This window comes from Heptranchias perlo, chromosome 13 (genome assembly GCF_035084215.1).
Source record: "Heptranchias perlo isolate sHepPer1 chromosome 13, sHepPer1.hap1, whole genome shotgun sequence".
NCBI classification, from domain to species: domain Eukaryota; kingdom Metazoa; phylum Chordata; class Chondrichthyes; order Hexanchiformes; family Hexanchidae; genus Heptranchias; species Heptranchias perlo.
Window position 1 is genome coordinate 34,167,906 of NC_090337.1, and position 20,085 is coordinate 34,187,990.

The 20,085-nt window shown below is 43.3% G+C and overlaps 1 long non-coding RNA gene across 2 annotated transcripts; it reads right to left on the reverse strand.

The window, feature by feature from the left end:
• Window positions 1-4,998: 4,998 nt before the first annotated feature.
• LOC137331481 (uncharacterized) lies at window positions 4,999-17,170 on the reverse strand. Of its 2 annotated transcripts, none has more exons than XR_010965494.1 (3): window positions 17,024-17,170; window positions 14,932-15,044; window positions 4,999-5,334 (listed from the first exon to the last, which is right to left on the reverse strand). It is a non-coding gene; the product is annotated as an uncharacterized lncRNA (long non-coding RNA). The 2 variants fall into 2 exon arrangements; XR_010965495.1 differs by lacking the exon at window positions 4,999-5,334 and adding an exon at window positions 13,289-14,828.
• Window positions 17,171-20,085: the final 2,915 nt, after the last annotated feature.

Genomic DNA, 20,085 nt, shown 5'->3' on the forward strand with positions numbered 1-20,085 from the left:
AATATTTAATGTACAATATACAACATGTTGCCACACAAGCTGTGGAAGTTCACTAACTGGTTAGCAATTTCAAGTAATGCTTTTCGTGTTTAACTAGTAAATTAAATGAGGAGGATAAGAAATATCTAAGATCTATAAATGACTTCTACAGGCATCATCTAGGTTATATGGAAGGCCATTTCTGAAGAGGATTGTTTTTTAAGTAATTGTTGATTTACCAGACTGGTGGCCTTTTCCCTGTGAGCATATTCCAGGTACTTACATTTTTTTGTATTATTGTTCATTTTATCTGTCAGTTCTCTCTCTTTCCTCCCCCACCCCTTCTCAGCACGCTGACTATTTATGGATGATCCTTGGCAGCAAGTGTCATGGGACTATTCAACTACAGGAAGCATCACCACCAAGCCTGATTCAGTCATCCATCAGTATATAGTAATCATCCCTACTGCTGCCCTGCCTCACATCAACTAACGCATAAGGGATTGAACCTGGGCTGTTTCTGGCCTATAAATTACCATCTTTTTTTATTTAACTGATTTAAAAATGATCTAAAACACAAAAAGCTATAAATATCTAGTACTGGTTCTGGTACAAAAAATAGTAATGATTTAGTATGGACTGTATTTGGAGCCAGGCAATATTTTTGGGTTTACTGGAATGGTTAGCTTCGGGCACATTTAAAATTTGTCCTGGAAGGTTTTCATGCATATTTCAAAGAACGTGTTTTTCTTAAAAAAACAATGAACAATAAATTATCACAGCACAGCTTAAATTATAGTAAGTATTTAATACTATGTCTAAACAAGTTAAAATAGACTGGTCAGAGTCCAGCTTCGGGTAAGACAACAAACATGTAGGCAGTTCAGAAATATTTCAGATAGTATCTTGGAAATGACTAGTAGATGTTTAGCTAAATTCCTATAATTTTTGAATCAACTTTGATCTACAAGGACAAAGGAAGCTAAAAGGTCACAGTCAAGAACACACAATTGGGAGTGATGATTAGTCAGTCAACAAGAAGTTGCCATTGTGTTAGAAACAAATAGTACAGGTATTTAGTTTAGATCCTGTACTTAGGCAACTGTGTCCATCATAAGTTTAGAAACAAACATTTTAGATTTTGGATAGAGTTAAACTGCTGGCTTCCTCAGCTAGCCATTTTTTAAAAATAATTAACATTATTAGCTCACATATCATGATGTTGAACACAATACTATTAAAATAAAACACTAAACGAATTTTAAATAAATGTAAAGAAACTGTTGTTCAGCTGGTTACAGCAGGGACCAGCTTAACTATACTGACCAAGGTCCTAGTTCAGTTCCCAGTCAGTGCAGAGTCAGCTGATCTCATGTCATAGCAATAAGGGTACGACAATTGCTCTCAGTAGCCCTGGGTTCGGGAAAAGAAAAAAACTGCCAGGATTTCTGATGGCTATCCAGCGACCCCTGCTGGAAGCTTGCAGGTGTGCCCATTGGATGAGAACAGGATCAGACTCAGTTAAAAATATATTGTGATGTTAAATAGCCTGCCTGCACTCATTGTCCAGATCAGGAGAGTCCAAGCATTTGTCTTTGTGGCCACAAAAGTGCACAGCATGGAGCCGCAGGAGCTACAAGTAAAGTTTAAATCCTTGTTTCAATTAATTTGCATATATCACAGGTTGCTCATATAAACACATCTTTGTGCTCTGATCTAGGATTTATCCACTAATGAAGCCCACTGTGAGTGCAGATTCAGCACACTGCCCATGATTTTTAAATCCACACCCACGGCAGGCCAGGTACCTTGCTACAGTTGAGGACTTGGAAAAAATCTACCCTTTTAAGCATAATAGGACTGAGCTGCATGGGCTTCGAGAGCTGGATTGCCTTGAGCTGTGGAGTCACCTGTTGAACATTTCTGGTCTAGACTTATTCAAGTAGCTATTCTTCATGTGCAAAGTCCTAGAGGGCAACAACTCAACAAGAAATCAACATCTTCATGGGAGAAGAGGAGAGAACACTGAAAAAAGGAAAACTTTCTTTTTAAAAAAAGGAAAATGTAAAAATTGTTCCCCTATTTACATCTGCTTATCCATCTTCTTTTCTCTATTATTTTAACTTTACTTGATTTCTAATGGTAATTTTTCTTCCGAGGCAGAAAATCAGAGGCTCAGGAATATCAGGAGGATAAGTGATCAAAAAGAACAAGAAGTGAGTGGCAGGCAAGCAATAAGGCTCACTGAACAGCAGAGGTCTAAGAATGAGTATCAGCCAAGAACTGACTCCCATGAGAGAATCAGAGACCTGGGGCTCGATTTTAGGAGGGAGGCGGGTTGGCAGCGGGGGGGTCGACTGGGCGCGTGGGTAACGCGCCCAGTGAATTTGGGGTGCTCCGCACGTGATCGCAGCCTAATTGAAGGCACTTACCTTGGCTTCCGGGTGTCGCACTGGAAAGCTGCGCACGGGAAGACTGCGCAGCCGCATCATAGGCTGTCAGCTGGAGGAGCCCTATTTAAAGTGGCAGTCCTCCACTGACTGATGCTACAGAAAATAGGCAAAATTACAGCATGGAGCAGCCCAGGGGAAAGGCTGCTCCCAGGTTTAATGATGCCTCACTCCAGGTCTTACTAGATGGGGTGAGGAGGAGAGGGAGGACAGAGATCTTCCCCCCGGCGGACGGGAGGAAGTGGCTTGCCTCTGCCACCAGGAAGGCCTGGCTCGAGGTGGCAGAGGAGGTCACCAGCACCAACGACATATCGCGCACCTGCATACAGTGCAGGAGGCGCTTCAATGACCTCAGTAGGTCAGCCAAAGTGAGTACACTTACTCATTCCCCTACACTCCAACTGCCACATCACCATCACCACCCCCACCCCACATCTCCTGCTGCACTGCCAACACTACTCTATCACATCACTCCTCACGACCACTCAAAGCTCATCCTCATCTTACCTGCACTTACTCACCTCACCAGTACTGATCCCACCACTACCACTCAACCCAATCCTCATACAATCTCATGGCTCTATCTCATACTCGCCCTCTGATGCATCTCTTTCACAGTCAGCCTCACTCAACCTGCCACTACCTGTGCTGCAGCCACAGGGCATGCATCACATATGTGCAGTAGGAAGCAAAAGGCAAACGTATCGTGACCTTGAAGGGGATGTACAAGGGTGTTTGAGGGTTTGTCATGGTTTTTACTTATATTTGATTTCTGATCAACTCACATTACATTTTATATTGTCACCACTACTGTCACGTCTTTGCAAATCTTGTCTGGTTTATGCAATAATGCCCTTTCCTGAGGATCACTATGAAGACCCACAACTGATGCCACCCATTGTGTCACTGCAGAGTGGGTGTAGGTGTATTTGCAGGGCTCTTTTGTGCAGACGACTGAGAGACATTGGCGATGTCCCCAGTGGCACCCTGGAAGGATGCAGAGGAGAAGTTGTTGAGGGCAATGGTGACTTTGACAGCGACAGGTAAGAAGATGGTGCTCGGGCCAGCTGGGAGCAGCTCGGCATGAAGGAGGCTGCAGATGTCCACGACTACATGTCGAGTGACTCTGAGCCTCAGTATGCACTGCTCCTCAGAGAGGTCCAGGAAGCTGAGCCTCGGTCTGTAGACCCTGTGGCGAGGGTAGTGCCTTCTACGACGCATCTCTCTCGGCGGTTGCCCTCCCTGCTGCTGTGCAGGTGGATGTGTCACAGCATTGTGTTGTGGAGCTCCACGTGTCAGAGGTAGACAGCGTGGCCGGCGAGGCTGGTGATGCTGTTCGTCCTCCAAGGAGGTCATGACTGCAGCTATGGCTGCCCCCATCCGGAAGATGTACGTTTGAGGGGGTCCGCATGGTAGGTAAATGTGTCTGCACACTGGGGTTGAGATTCCAAGTTGGTGAATTTTATTGTTAGGAGGAGGGTGGTGGAGGCCAAACTTTGTCCAAAGTGACAGAGTGGCCTCCTGCAATAGGAACATAGGAACAGGAGTAGGCCGTTCAGTTCCTCGTGCCTGCTCCGCCATTTGATAAGATCATGGCTGATCTGTGATCTAACTCCATATACCTGCCTTTGGCCCATATCCCTTAATACCTGTGGTTGCCAAAAAGCTATCTATCTCAGATTTAAATTTAGCAATTGAGCTAGTATCAATTGCCGTTTGCGGAAGAAAGTTCCAAACTTCTACCACCCTTTGTGTGTAGAAATGTTTTCTAATCTCGCTCCTAATGAGTGAGAGTCTCCCCCGCCAACCTGTCAAATGGACCTTTGCAGCTGCCACAGGCTGGTGGCTGCAACGCGTTCATTTTAACTGGGAGTGTTTCCCCCAGTACAGGAAACAGCCTCAGTTGAGTTGAAAATCCCACCCCTCCTAAAATATCATGTCAATCAGGTCTGCAAACGACCTGAACTATGTAAATAATTGGTTTAAGTGGGATCCCGCCGGCAGTCCCGCATGCAGGGGCTGTGCGCGCATCTAAGCGCGTCACTGGGGAACCCGGAAGTTGGCGGGTTGGAACTGGGCTCCGGACTCGCCCCGGGAATGCCCAATTTTCGGAGGCCCCCCGCCACAAACCCGCCGTCTCGGACGTCCGAAAATCGAGCCCATAGAGTCTATGAGGAGCAGGGCAGGTGGCAACTAGAGTTGGCGGGGGGGGGGGGAAAGAACTTAAAACAAAAAAAAATAAACAATTTACTTATTTATTTTTCTGAGCCATCAGGATTCCACTACCCATTTTGGAGGTGGGAGCCCGGCTTGAAAATTATTCTCTGCCTGTAAACTGGCTTCTACTATCTTTTTTGAGCCACTTTAGGTTCAGTAATTCAAATGATAGCATTGTGGTAACACAAGATACAATCACAGTCTATTTCTGGTGTTATTTTCAAGTGTCAAACAGGAAGCAATACCACTCAGCAGCAACCCCAGAATCTCTTATTGTTAATCCCCAATAATCTCTGAAGATATTACTACATAAAAACATAATATATGGCACAAGGAAAGGCTATTTATTCCATCAAGTGTATTCATTTGTAAAATTAGCAACATTATGAACTCTAAGCCAACCCTCAATCTCCTGAGGGAGATTATCTATTACAAGGCAAAGTTCTGTGAAATATTTTTTCCATGACCCCAAAGAATATTCATCCAACTTTATTTATAACTAAGTATGTGAAATCCACAAGTGACTCATCCATAATCCCAGCAACGCACAATATGTTCCAATGTGAGGACTTGTTCTCCTGTGCCATGATGTCAATGATTATGTTTTGCAAGCACTTTCAGTGGAACTCCAGAGTGGGAATGGCAGATTTCAAGTGATTTCCACAAGTTTTAAATGGAGCTGGGAGTTCTAGTAAATAAATTTTTTAAGAATAAAATTATAAATAACATACATTTAGCAGTATTGCATGCATAGAAATAGATTACAAAAAATTGAAAATAAACCACTGAATTGTACAAAATCACAACCTTCCCCCCCTTCAGCAGTGTCCTTACTTGTTAATGATCTACTTCTCAGCCAGGAACTTACCAAATGACTGATTGCATTACCTCCATGACTAAGCTCCCTCTGATGGATGCATATGCAATTACATTATGGAGCACATTTTCCTTTTTAACACTTGGGTGTAAAACATCACATGGGTGGAGTGCATATGTGGAAATTGGATGGGGAGAATCACTTGCATGTAGCACAACCCACACGATTTTCCATCCATGTAATATTTTACACCCAAGCATCAAAAGAAAAACTAGCCTATATAATCTTAAATAGAACAAGTGGGACATATGTAGTTTGGAGGACTTGTGATGACACTCGAGATACTGGATTTTCCTGTGGAAATAATGGCGAGGCTAACAGGGCTCACCGTTATTTCAGTGCATCTAGTACAGCAACTTCCGGCGACCGCACATGTGAAATCAAACACACAAATCCAGAAATTGCTGTGCCAGATGCCCAGCTCCTCCGTAAACTCTGTGAGAGCGACATATTACCAACTGGCTCACCGTTCAAATGAATGGAACGGTGTGAAGTTCCAGCACTGACCTGATGGATAGGAACCAATCTCACCAAAATAAGGTACATCAAGTTTAAGCCTAAGCACACTTTTAACAGTGTGGTAAATCTGAATGACTGCCAAACAACCTCTCTGTTACTGAAAATCAACCTTTACAAGTATGGAATCTCATTCCTTCAGATTTTAATTGTTGTTGGACATTAAACATTTTTTTTTACTTTTTCTTTGTCTCTTAATTCAATATTTCTTACCCTCTCTTTATTTCTGTACCTGACTTGACATTGAATTCACCATTCTAACTTACACTTCCTGGTTCTGACTCCACGCTGCGATTAACATGCTTCAATCTGATTGGTTAAGGAGATACACAGCTATTTGCCCCGTTCACACAGGTCCCAGATGCCCAGGAGAGGGCACCATGATGGATTGAGAGCCCCATGAGAGGAACTTGCCATGCAAAAGTATATGGGCAAGTGCAAGTCTAACAGTGGGCGCATTCATCCGTCGCTCACAGGAAAATCCGGCCCAATAGTTTCAAAACTAAAACTTTTAAAAGCATCACTCACTAATTCAATAAAAATGACAAACAAAGATGTTTTCAGGGTTCAAGAAAGAATGTAAGTTGCATCTTCCAATTTTGTATCCATTTCTGTACTTTTCAATGATATCTTAAACAGCCAGCAATAAGTACAACCTGCAGCCTGAACTGAGAAGGGGAGGGAGAGAACTGAGGCATAAAAACAAGTTTAGCATGGTACATACTCACTGAAGATTCGCCTCCAGCTCCAATTCTCTCCCCCACCACCAACTGACTGTGCCCATTAAATCTACATATTTCTAGAAAGGTCCAGGAGCATACAAATCCAGAAACTTTTGAACTTTTAATTTAACAATTGCAAGATTTTAAATCTTAAACACAAGAAAAATAATTCATATTTGAAATTATCTAATTCAGCATAAATCATGCAGGCCATCACTTCACTAAAAGCCAACTTAACATTGACTCTCCCTCTTTCTTAGAGGGACTATGCTCCCTTTACAAGTCCCCTCCCTTTTATCCACAGAGTGGATCTTCCACCCACCCCTCCCCCCAGCGACATCATCACTCTCTAACTCCAGTTGACGTAGGTGTTCTGGCTCAGATACTTTTCCTTCTCTAACCACCTCAATTCAAAGAGGTTTTGTTCACCTTCTAACAATCCTCCTCCCTCCTCATATTGGCACTTTCCTTTCCTGATAGTTCTCAGCTACAGCTCCTCCCTGATGTTTTACTCCAGGAACAAATTCTGTGCTGTAGGCACGATATACGGCAAGATCAGGAATTCCACTTGCAGACCAAAACAGAATAAAAGCATCGGATTCAAGCTACAGTTGGGGTCGATAATGAGAAAAGCATCTGAAGCGGAGCAGCAATAGTTTGCTGGCCCAATCCCTTGACACCGCCAGGAATAGAGTGTCTGATAGACACCGATAATAATATTATAATTTAGAATACAAGTTTCTTTTTAGTTTTTGTCCAAATTAGATTTTATGTTTAAATTATTGAATTAGTTGTGCCTCCTGCAAATTTGTTTTTCTGTTGATGACAAAGGGATACCCAGTCGCACCCTTATTGATCAATTTAACAAAAGGATTAACTGGTCAATTAAAAGGAAGGACACTGACCCCTTTGATATCCATTGCTAGAATAACAAGGAGTATAAGGAGGATATGAGAGTCTAAAAGGAATACAATGACAATAGGTTAGTTCTTAGATGAAAGAAGGCATGACATTTGTTTTAAATAAATGTCATTTAAATAATTCATTAGATTACATTTAGAATCATAGAAAGGGTACAGCGCGGAAGGAGGCCATTCAGCCCATCGAGTCTGTGCCGGCTCTATGCAACATCAATCCAGCTAGTCCCACTCCCCTGCCCTATTCCCGTAGCCCTGCAATTTTTTTCCTTTCAAGTACTTATCCAGTTCCCTTTTGAAGGCCATGATTGAATCTGCCTCCACCACTCCCTCGAGCAGTGCATTCCAGATCCTAACCACTTGCTGTGTAAAAAAGTTTTTCCTCATGTCACCTTTGCTTCTTTTGCCAATCACCTTAAATCTATGCCCTCTGGTTCTTGACCCGTCCACCAATGGGGACAGTTTCTCTCTATCTACTCTGTCTAGAACCTTCAGGATTTTGAATACCTCTATCAAATCTCCTCGCAACCTTCTCTGTTCCAAGGAGAACAACTCCAGTTTCTCCAGTCTACCCACATAGCTAAAGTCCCATATTCCTGGAATTATTCTAGTAAATCTCTCCTGCACCCTCTCTAAGGCCTTCACATCTTTCCTAAAATGCAGTGCCCAGAACTGAACACAATACTCCAGCTGTGGCCGAACCAGTGTTTTATAAAGGTTCATCATGACTTCCATACTTTTGTACTCTATGCCTCTATTTATAAAGCCCTGGATCCCGTATGCTTTTTTAAACCACTTTCTCAACCTGCTCCCTTCAAAGATTTGTGTACGTATACCCCCAGATCTCTCAGCTCTTTTACCCCTTTTAGAATTGTGCCCTTTTGTTTATATTGCCTCTCCTCATTTTTCCTACTAAAATGCATCACCTTGCATTTTTCTGCGTTAAATGTCATCTGCCATATGCCTGCCCATGCCACCAGCCTGTCTATATCCTCTTGAAATCTATCACTACCCTCCTCACTGTTCACTATCTTTCCAAGTTTTGTGTCTTCTGCAAATTTTGAAATTGTGCCCTGTACACCCAAGTCATTAATATATATCAAGAAAAGCAGTGGTCCCAGCACTGACCCCATGGGGAACACTACTGTACACCTCCTTCTAGTCTGAAAAACAACCCTTCACCACTACTCTCTGTTTCCTGTCACTTAGCCAATTCTGTATCCATGTTGCTACTGCCCCCTTTATTCCATGGGCCACAATCTTGATGACAAGCCCACCATGCGGTACTTTATCAAATGCCTTTTGAAAGTCCATATACACCACATCAACTGCTTTGCCCTCATCTACCCTCTGTTACCACATCAAAAAACTCTATCAGGTTAGTTAAACTCGATTTGCCTTTAACAAATCCATGCTGGCTTTCCCTAATCAATCCACACTTGTCCAAGTGACTGCTAATTGTGTCCCGGATTATCGTTTCTAAAAGTTTCCCCACCACTGAGGTTAAACTGACTGGCTTATAGTTGCTGCGTTTATCCTTATGCCCTTTTTTGAACAAGGGTATAACATTTGCAATTCTCCAGTCCTCTGGCACCACCCCCGTATCAAAGGATGTTTGGAATATTATGGCCAGTACCTCCGCAATTTCCACTCTTACTCCTCTCAGCAACCTAGGATGCATCCCATCAGGACCAGATGACATATCTACTTTAAGTACAGCCAACCTTTCTAGTACCTCCTCTTTCAAATTTTAGCCCATCCAGTATCTCAACTATATCTTCCTTTACTGGGACTCTGGCAGCATCTTCTTCCTTGGTAAAGACAGATGCAAAGCACTCATTTAGTACCTCGGCCATGCCATCTGCCTCCATGAGTAGATCTCCTTTATGGTCCCTAATCAGCCCCACCACTCCTCTTACTATCCATTTACATGCCTGTAGAAGACTTTTGGATTCCCTTTTATGTTGGTCACCAGTCTATTCTCATACTCTCTCTTTACCCCTCTTATTTCCTTTTTCACTTCCCCTCTGAACTTTCTATATTGTGCCTGGTTCTCACTTGTGCTATCAACCTGACATCTGTCATACGCCCCTTTTTTCCATTTCATCTTACTCTCTCTTTTGTCATCTTGATAGACTATTTCACTTTCTTGACATTTCAGTACATAAAATAATCTAGTTTTTTATGAAGGTCATATTGTTCTCCAATAAAAGATTAGTCTGTGTAATTCAGAAACTGAAAATTACAGATATTGTCTTACTAGTCTATTAACTGAACACTAGGGGCCCGATTTTAGCACCCGCTACCGGGTGCGTTCTCGGCGGGGGGGCCCTGAAAACCCCGAAATCCAGGTGCGGGACCAGATCGCGCCTCGATCCCGCCCACTTCCGGGTTCCCCGATGACGCGCTGGCGTGCGCGCGCAGCCCCCGCTGGTGGGAATCCCGCAGGCAATTAAAGCCAGCGGGATGCCACTTGAGAGTATTTACTTTGCTTGTTCAGGTCATTAACTGACCTGATTAAGGGACTGTGTGTGATTTTGGATCAACATGGGACTGTTTCACACACTGGGGGAAACACTCCCAGTTGAAATGGCGTGTTGCAGCTGTCAGCCTGTGGCAGCTGCAAAGGTCCATTTGACAGGTGGGGTGGGGGGGAGACCCTCAGCCATTGCAGGAGGCCACTCTGTCACTTGGGACAAAGTTTGGCCTCCACCACCCTCCTCCTGATGGTCGAAGTCACCAACCTGCACACTTACCGGGCCCGGGGTCCGGAGACATGTACCTACCTTGCGGACCCCCTCAGATGTACATCTTGCGGATGGGGGCCGCCGTAGCTGCAGTCATGACCTCCTCGGAGGGCGAACAGCATCACCAGCCTCACCAGCCTCGCCATTCACGCCGTCCACCTCTGACACGTGGAGCTCCACAACAGAGTGCTGTGACACATCCACCTGTACAGCAGGAGGGAGGGCTACCGCAGAGAGAGATGCGTCGCAGAGGGCACTACCCTCGCCACACGTTCCACAGACCGAGGCTCAGCTTCCTGGACCTCTCTGAGCAGCAGTGCACACGGAGGCTCAGAGTCAGCCGACATGTAGCCGTGGACATCTGCAGCCTCTTTCATGCCGAGCTGCTCCTGGCTGGCCCGTGCACCATCTTCCTACCTGTCGCTGTCAAAGTCACCACTGCCCTCCCGAACTTCTGCTCCACCGCCTTCCAGGCTGCAACCGGGGACATCCCCGATGTCTCTCAGTCGTCTGCGCAGAAGAGCCCTGCAAATACACCTACATCCACTCTGCAGTGACACACTGGGTGGCATCAGTGGTGGGTCCTCATAGGGATACCCAGGAGCGGGCATTATTGCACAAACCGAACAGGATTCGCGAAGACATGGCAGTAGTGATGACAATATAATGTGTGATGTGAGTTGTTCTTTAATTCAATAGAAGTAAGAACCATGACAAACCCTCAAACACCCTTGTGCATCCCCTTCATGCTCACAACACGTTTCCCTTTCGCTGCCAACTGCACATATGTGATGCATGCCCTGTGGCTGCAGCACAGGTGGTGGCAGGTTGAGTGAGGCTGACCGTGAAAGAGATGCACGAGAGGGTGAGTATGGGATAGAGCCATGAGATTGTATGAGGATTGGGTTGCGTGGTAGTGGCGGGGTGAGTACTCGCGAGGTGAGTAGGTGCAGGTACGATGAGGATGAGGTTTGAGTGGGTAAGAGGGGTGATGTGACAGAGTACAGTTGGCAGTGCCGAAGGAGATGTGGGGTGGGGGCAGTGTTGTGGCAGACGGAGTGTAGGGGAAAGACTACGTGTTCTCACTGTGGCTGACCTACTGAGGTCATTGGAGCGCCTCCTGCACTGTATGCAGGTGGGCGATATGTTGTTGACGCTGGTGACCTCCTCTGCCACCTCGAGCCAGGCCTTCTTGGTGGCAGAGGTGGGTCGCTTCCTCCCGCCCGCCGGGTGGAAGATCTCTGTCCTCCCCCTCCTCCTCACCCCATCTAATGATACCTGGGGTGAGGCATCATTAAACTGGGAGCAGCCTTCCCCCTGGGCTGCTCCATGCTGTAATTTTTGCTGTTTGTGGCAGCATCTGTCAGTGGAGGACTGCCCCTTTAAATAGAGCGCCTCCAGCTGACAGATCTTACTGCGCATGCGCAGCCCGCCCGACGCGCAGATCAGCAGCGTGGAACCCGGAGGAGCAGGTAAGTGGATCCAATTAGTGTGTTGCCTGCTACGATCGCGCGGGAAACCCACTAATTTCACCGGGCGCGCTGGCCCACCCGCCGAGAACCCGCATCCCTGGTAAAATCGGGCCCTAGGACTCACTTTAATTTTCCTCATTCTACAATCATATGCACATTATAAATCAAGTCAGATCTGACAACCAGTAAAGAGAGATAGAGATAGATACACACACACACACACACACACACACACACACAGTATAGATTATCATTCAAAAGAGCTGGCTATTTAACTGTTCACTCAAGCTTCATTACTGCAGAAATTTCCCTCAATTTGTGCCTTTGCTGAATGCTACTTTTAAACATTGAATTGGATGCACGTCACTGCAAATTTGTATTCGCATGCTATTTACTAAACATTTGTTGACAATTTTGGTGATCACTGAGCAAAGAATCAAGTTGCTGGATGTGCCAATTATTGTCAGTTCCTTGCAAACAGTACATTACCACAATGTATTGCCAGTAATTTGCTTCCTGACAAGCGACAGCTCATGCCTATCTACAAAGACAGCAGCAAGCTGGTTGTATGGGCAATATCCTCAAAGGGGAGGCACTTCAGGCCAAGATTAACCTTCAAAAAATAATCTGAAGACCAGAAATTATGTATAAAAAAGGTATAAAATAAGCAGACTATGCTGGATTTCTTGAAAGTCAATTTTGAAGCCAATAATGACCATAATTATCACTACTAATGCTGCTCAGTATCACTACCTGCAGCATGGGATCGTGTGTCTCAGTTTCCAAAGCCCTGCGAAGAATATTGCAGAGATTAGTAAATCATCTATGTGCCACATGGAACCATTGCTTTTGTTAGGACAAATAGCGTTGCTACCTGTTGCACTATGTCCAACATAAATTGTTTCCAAAATTGTAGGTTTTCCACATGTTCTAGAGCCAATTGACTGTACACATATTGAAATGCTCACACTAGGGAATCAAAAAGTACTTTCATAACACAAACATACATTCAAATGATGTGTAAAGCCAAGTATAACTCCCCAATGATTGTGGTTATTAATTTTTCATGCTTCACATTGACATTTTGATCTTGCCACTACAGTTCAACACGCTAAAAAGGAGGAAGAGAGATCACTGGAGAAGTGTTGCCCTCTAAGCTGGTTTTGTTGTCATGTTATTTTCTTTTCAAGGGTACAGCCAGAAGCCAGGCTTAATAATACTTTTGGTGACTTCAATTTCTCAGAGAGTGCAAAGGTTTCCATGAAATACATGCTTCTATTAGATCATTGACAGACAGTTGGGATTTTAAAAACATGTTTAGATGACTATCAATCCGTGGAGTGGGGAGTGGCGGAGGAGAAAGAAAGTAAGTCTGCAAGTAAGTCCTGTAAGACTATTGTTTTATTATGAAATACACAATATTTTTACCTTTTAAGCTTGAATTTTAGCTGAACAACAAATTTAAAACACAAGGATAGTGCTGATGTAAGGGCAGGGTTGATCTTCCACAGCAAACCGAATTCTGATGAGGCAAGGCAAATCAGGCCAAACCCATAGCAGAGTCAAGTCTATTAAAGGCAATTACTGTTTCCACATTGTCATCATTCAACGTGAGCAAACAGACAAGCAAATTGGACTTTGAAACACTTGAAAACAAAAATCAAGAATTGGTGGTAGGTCTGCTGCTAGTGCAGGCAAGCTCAGAGCGAGAGTGCAAAATCCATGCAATGCTATTCCCCTCCTTCTAATGTGCCCGAAGCAGCTCAATTACCTGTGGGGAGAGGGGGAGGGAGGGGAGAGTGTTATTTGGCCAGACTTTGCCACGTTCCTATCTGGGAGTTAAAATTAAGTCCCTAGTCTCATTACCTGTTCTCCTCACCATTCATAATTTTCCAGTTAATTCAACTAATTTATTTTTTGTGGCTGTTCTGCTATCTTCATTAAAAACTGCAGTGCAGTGGCTTTCAATCTTTACAGAAGTTTAATTTGTATTGTATATATGTGACTATTATGTGATTTCTGCTCATTTGTAGGTCCGCATATTTGTCACCAAAATGTTTGGTGAATAGTGTTTATGGGCACATTGCTGAAACCACCAAATATTACTGAATATATTGCCTTTTGCTAGTTTACAGTAGCTCAGTTCAGGGAAAAAGAAGCCTGGCTTTTTCTTCTGGAATCTCTGCAGCCTCTGATTGGAATGTTACAAGTCCATTGTTGGCCATTTCCTCAAGTACCCCTGTGTGTGCAGGCCGTAAACTTTGCTGTTGTTTAATTAGTAATTACTATTCTCTTCAAAATGTTCTCACTTTCCTTCAACCATCTATTTATCCTATTCTTAAATGTTGAAGCAGTGACGGTGTCAGCATTTAAGAATAGTTTAGATAGGTGATTGAAGGAATGGGGAATAAAGAGATATGAGAACAGAGCAAGCACCTGGGTTCAGGACTACTGCTTCTGGAGGATAAGCCATCTTCCTCGGTGTTAGGTCTGACTCCAGTCACTGTAGGGTTTTGCTTTTACACCCCATAAATCTCAGGTTCTGCTAGAACTCCTTGGTACCATACTCAGTTGAAATCTGCCTTGATATTAAGGACAGGTGCTCTCGCCCTCCTTTGACTTTCAACACATGTGTCCATGTCTGGATCAAGGCTGTGATGAGATCTGGAGCACAGTAATGCTGGCAGAACCCAAATTGAGCGGTGAGCAGGTTATTAGTGAGTAGGTCTTGATTACGGTTGTCGGAGGCCAATCACCACAGCCTCAGGACATTGCTTCAGAAGCTCCTCAGGAAAGCATCCTTGGCCCAACCATCTTCAGTTGCTTCATCGATGGGCTTCCCTAAGATCAGGAATGGGGGTGTTCGCTGAAGATTCCACAGTATCCAACTCCATTCACAACTCCTCTGATAATGAAGCAACCATTGCCGGCCTATAGCAGGAACGGCTTTCAGTCAAAAAGTGGCAGATAACATTTAAGCCACATAACTGCAAGAGTACATAGAATTATAGAAGTATACAACAAAAGAACTTACATTTGAGCCCCATTTGTTGCTGACTCCTCTATAATTCTCCCATCATCAGAGAGGGGCTGAACACAGTGCCTAAGGCTTGCTCCTTCTGGGCACTCCTGAAATGAGTACCCTGCCTGAAATACAAAAAGAATGATAAAGGTAGGAGTGCCAAGAATGCAGTCTCCTGCCTCATTTAAATGATTGGCCTTAGCCTGTACCTATTATAGGTGCAGGTACTCCATACTTTCGCCTATAACATTGCTCACAGATTTATGGGGGAGGGGGTGGTGAAAGAAAGTGTCACATTTCTCTTCCTGTAACCATTTATCTGTTCACTTCTCATCTCCAATTCTTTGTGTCCCCTTGTCTATCATGTATATGTCCGTCAGCTCTTTTTCAGAATGGGAGTGGACAGACAACTGAGGTTGATAGCACTCAGCTGAGGGTGGATCGGCTGTGGTAGTTCTCAGGAAGGGATGGCTGAGAGGTCACAAACTTTGTATTGTTAATTCTCCAGCAATATTCCCAGTCTTTTTGCCTCCAATTCCCTCCCCGAAAAACCATTCCAGATATTAACAATTTTTGGATGAGAAGTGCTTCATTTACTAATGTATATCATGTCTCTTCTTACAAGTTCAGGGTCTTGCCTTAGATATTTGCTCAGGTACAGTGGTGCTAGTCACTCCCATAAGTGGTCTGAGCTTGTTAGGGGTGTGCCCAATATCTAATTATACAATAGCATAACCCAGGGATGTACAATAGTATCCCCTTATGATCTGACCTGGATATGCATGTCATTTGCTTGTGTGCTTCTTCAATCTCTCTGAAGATGGACCCAGCAAACATTTAGTGAAAAGAGATCAGATACAAATCATTAAGCTGCTTTATTTCATTGCGTGTGAACATAGAGAGCAACAGTTATGATGATCAGATTCACTTAGTTCCATCGGTACAACCTATCTTTGCATAATAATGCACTGGCTACTCTTCCCTAAATCAGTGGGCCATCTTGTTTGACTCAAGAATCATAACTACTTTCCTGCATTCTAACCTTGTTGCAGACTTTGCTGGGCTTGACTGCTTGTATCTGCCTTTTTCCAAATTCTCCCTCTTTGACAGCCAAACTGAGCAGCCTTCCTAACACAAAGAGCATGAGGTGGTTATCAGCTGCCGAGACAGGCTAACAAATTGCATATTATTTACAGTCTATAGCGAAACATCATCAAAGTTTAACCATTAGCATTTTAATCTATTATCTCAGTGCCTTTTAAAAAAATACACTATGCTTTAAAATTATTAGCCTCTCAGAGTAGTTGAACATGTGGGTAGGTGCAAATAGCAATAATTCCACTCAAAAATTTTTGTTTGATCATCTATGCTACTGGAATTAGAGTAAATTTTTCCGGAATCCATGAGAACCCCAAAAAAAAGCATTAAAAGCAAAACTATTGAACAATGTACAACTTCAACACAATGCAGGGCACAAGATCACTTTCAGTCTGTAACTTCAAATCAAATTCAGGAAGTTAGATAATTCCACAAATCCATCACTTGTTCCACATTTTCAGGGTCTACATCCATACACTGTCACTTTCTGACCAAACAGATTTTTCTTATGTGGGGATGGAAAACAGAGAGCGGCTGCATGTGTTGATGACTGTGCATCATTTGGGGCAGGTTTTTCCATTTTGAGCTTGATAAGTTCGATGCACATCCACAACTGTACGCAGTAAAAACTGAATTGGTCAGTCACATTCCCAATGACACACAAAGCCATCAACATGCATAGTTGCACATGTACACCTCTTGGACTCAACTTTTGGACACAGCTGCCATACCTTTGTGTCCAAGCAAAATAAACACACACATTTGTATATGCCTGCCTATACCTCCAGTACCTCAGTCAATATTTTAGTTAATGCTCATCAGACATTTTAGTTCCTAATCTCTGATCCTTGTTTTGCATGCTTCAGTATCAAACAATAATAATATTATAATGCTAGTAAAGTTATTTAACTAATCTTATACCATGGACCTTAGGCTATGCAATGCAAAAAGTAGTTCCTCCAATTTGAATGATATAGAAGGTTACGAATCTAAACAGAACACTTACCCTGAGAATCGTTATAGTTTGTATCTAAAAAGTATCTTTTCCAGTGTCTTGTGAGCTAATGGTAGCAAGTATTAAAATATATCTGGCACCTCCATTTGGTTAAGAAGTGAAATTGCACCAAAAGTTAGTTTGAGTTAGAAAAAAAATTAAATCATTTAACTTTAATGTTATACTTCCAAAATGCTTATGCACATCTCATTTCTGTAATCTATGTAAAATTTAAAAAAATATTGTTTGGACAACAAAGTAGAAGTAAGCACTTTATCTAGGAGTTCCACTAGTTCCTCTCTGCAACAGTTTTTGAGGAAATGAAAGCAAATCCCTACAACGGAATTCTTTGTCAGCCCCCAAGGAGGAACATGATAGCTAAACAGCTCTAAAACTTTTTAAAATACTGTTTAGCTTCTGGAACACATTATAAGCAGAAAAACAGTTGAACGTTTTAAATATTGATTATATCAAAGTAACAAGAAAACTTGCTGCATAATAAAAAGAGTACATCTCACATAACAAGAGCAGCAATACCCCCATCAGTTCTGTTGCCTTATTCATAGTTCTGCAGTAATAGATGATAATTGGCTATAATCCTTCCTTCCTTCCTTGTGTCAGGGGTCAACAAAGTACAAGCAGACTCGTCACTTAAGGGAAGGCTTGTCTTATTGATGTTTGAATCAAATAGCTGACAAGTTGCTGGTGCCCAAATGAAACAAAAATTAAGACACCCCTATTACTTGTATTAAAGATGTATTTCAGCTGAGTAATTTATCAATATAACAGTCTATGAATCAAAAATGTAGTTTATGCATATACTATATTGTTTATTCAATTGTAATTTATAGCACAGAAAAAGATTATATTGTTTAAATCACATATGAGCAAGCTAACATTTTCCTATTATAAACAAGAGTATGGTAAGTCAAAAAGTGCAGGTAATTTGGAAAAACTGTATCTGGACAAATGCAATCATAAGCTTTGGGCCTAAATTTTTGATCTAGTTTTAAATATGGTAATTATGCTTAATATGACAATAAATTATCTAAGACCACATAACATAGAAGCAGCAGGATTGGTGAAATACAGTAACAATTCACTGGAGTTGCACCGCGTGAAACCTTTTTTTCAGTAAAACAGAAATGAGAAATTATTGTTTGCCAATTGAAAGGCTTTTTAGAAACAGTTTAAGTTAACTTTTACTGATATACTTCAGATTTACTTCGAGCAATAAGGCTGTTAAAAATAATTGAAATAGCTTGTGAATCAGTTGAAATTGAACACTTACATTATGTGATGCATGTAAAGGTATATATTTGCAGTTTGCCCCATTTAATTTTCATTGAACTTAATACTTTAAAGATTCAATATAGATCAATTTCTCTCCTATCTCCCCTCATACTCTCTCTGAGCTCATCTTGACCATGAGACCCATCTCCTGCTCCCTGGACCCTATTCCCATCAAACCACTGACCACCCAACTTCCCTTCCTGGCCCCCATGTTCGCTGATATTGTTAACGGTTTCCTCTCCTCAGGTATTGACCCCCTCCCCTTCAGTCTGCCGTCAGCACCCCCCTCCTCAAAAAAACACCCTTGACTCCTCTGTCCTTGCAAACCACTGCCCCATCATTAACCTCCCTTTTCTCTCCAAAGTCCTTGATTGTGTTCTTACCTCCCAAATCCGTGTCCATCTTTCCCACAACTCCATGTTTGAATCCCTCCAATCAAGTTTCCGTCACTGCCACCGTACTGAAACGGTCCTTATCAAAGTCACAAATGACATTCTATCTGACTGTGACCATGGTAAACTATCCCTCCTCATCCTTCTCAACCTGTCTGCACCCTTTGACACGGTTGATCACATCATCCTCCTCCAATGCCTCTCCTCCGTCGTCCAGCTGGGTGAGACTGCACTCACCTGGTTCCATTCTTATCTATCCAGTTGTAGCCAGAGAATCACCTGCATTGGCTCCTCTTCCTGCTCCCGTACTGTTACCTCTGGAATCCCCCAAGGATCTATACTTGTCCCCCTCCTATTTCTCATCTACATGCTGCCCCTAGGCGACATCATCTGAAAACACAACGTCAGGTTCCACATGTATGCTGACGACACCCAGCTCTACCTCACCACTACCTCTCTCAACCCCTCTACTGCTCTTTTGTCAAACTGCTTGCCCGTCATCCAGTACTGGATGGGCAAAAATTTCCTCCAACTAAATATTGGGAAGATCAAAGCCATTGTCTTCGGTCCCTGCCACAAACTCCGTTCCCGAGCCACCGACTCCATCCCTCTCCCTGGCCACTGTCTGAGGCTGAACCAGAACATTCGCAACCTTGGCATCTTATTTGACCCTGAGATGAGCTTCTGACCACATATTCACTCCATCACCAAGACCGCCTACTTCTACCTCTGTAACATCGCCTGTCTCTGCCCCTGCCTCAGCTCATTTGCTGCTGAAACCCTCAAACATGCCTTTGTTACCTCTAGACTCGACAATTCCAAAGCTCTCCTGGCCGGCCTCTCATCTTCCACCCTCCATAAACTTGAGCTCATCCAAAACTGTGCTGCCCGTATCCTAACTCGGACCAAGTTCCGTTCACCCATCATCCCTGTGTTCGCTGATCTACATTGGCTCCCGGTCCGGGAACATCTCGACTTTAAAATTCCCATCCTTGTTTTCAAATCCCTCCATGGCGTCACCCCTCCCTATCTCTGTATCCTCCTCCAGCACTACAACCCTCAAGATTGTGCCTCTCCAATTTTTGCCTTTTGCGCATTTCCAATTTTAATTGCTCCACCATTGACGGCTGTGCCTTCAGATGCCTAGGCCCTAAGCTCTGGAATTCCCTCCCTAAACCTCTCAGCCTCTCTACCTCTCTCTCCTCCTTTAAGATGCTCCTTAAAACCTACCTCTTTGACCTAGCTTTAGGTCACCTATCCTAATATCTCCTTATGTGGCTCGAAGTGAAATTTTGTTTGATAACAGTCCTCTGAAGTACCTTGGGACGTTTTACTACATTAAAGGCGCTATATAAATGCAAGTTGTTGTTGTTGTTATCCTAAGTTGGT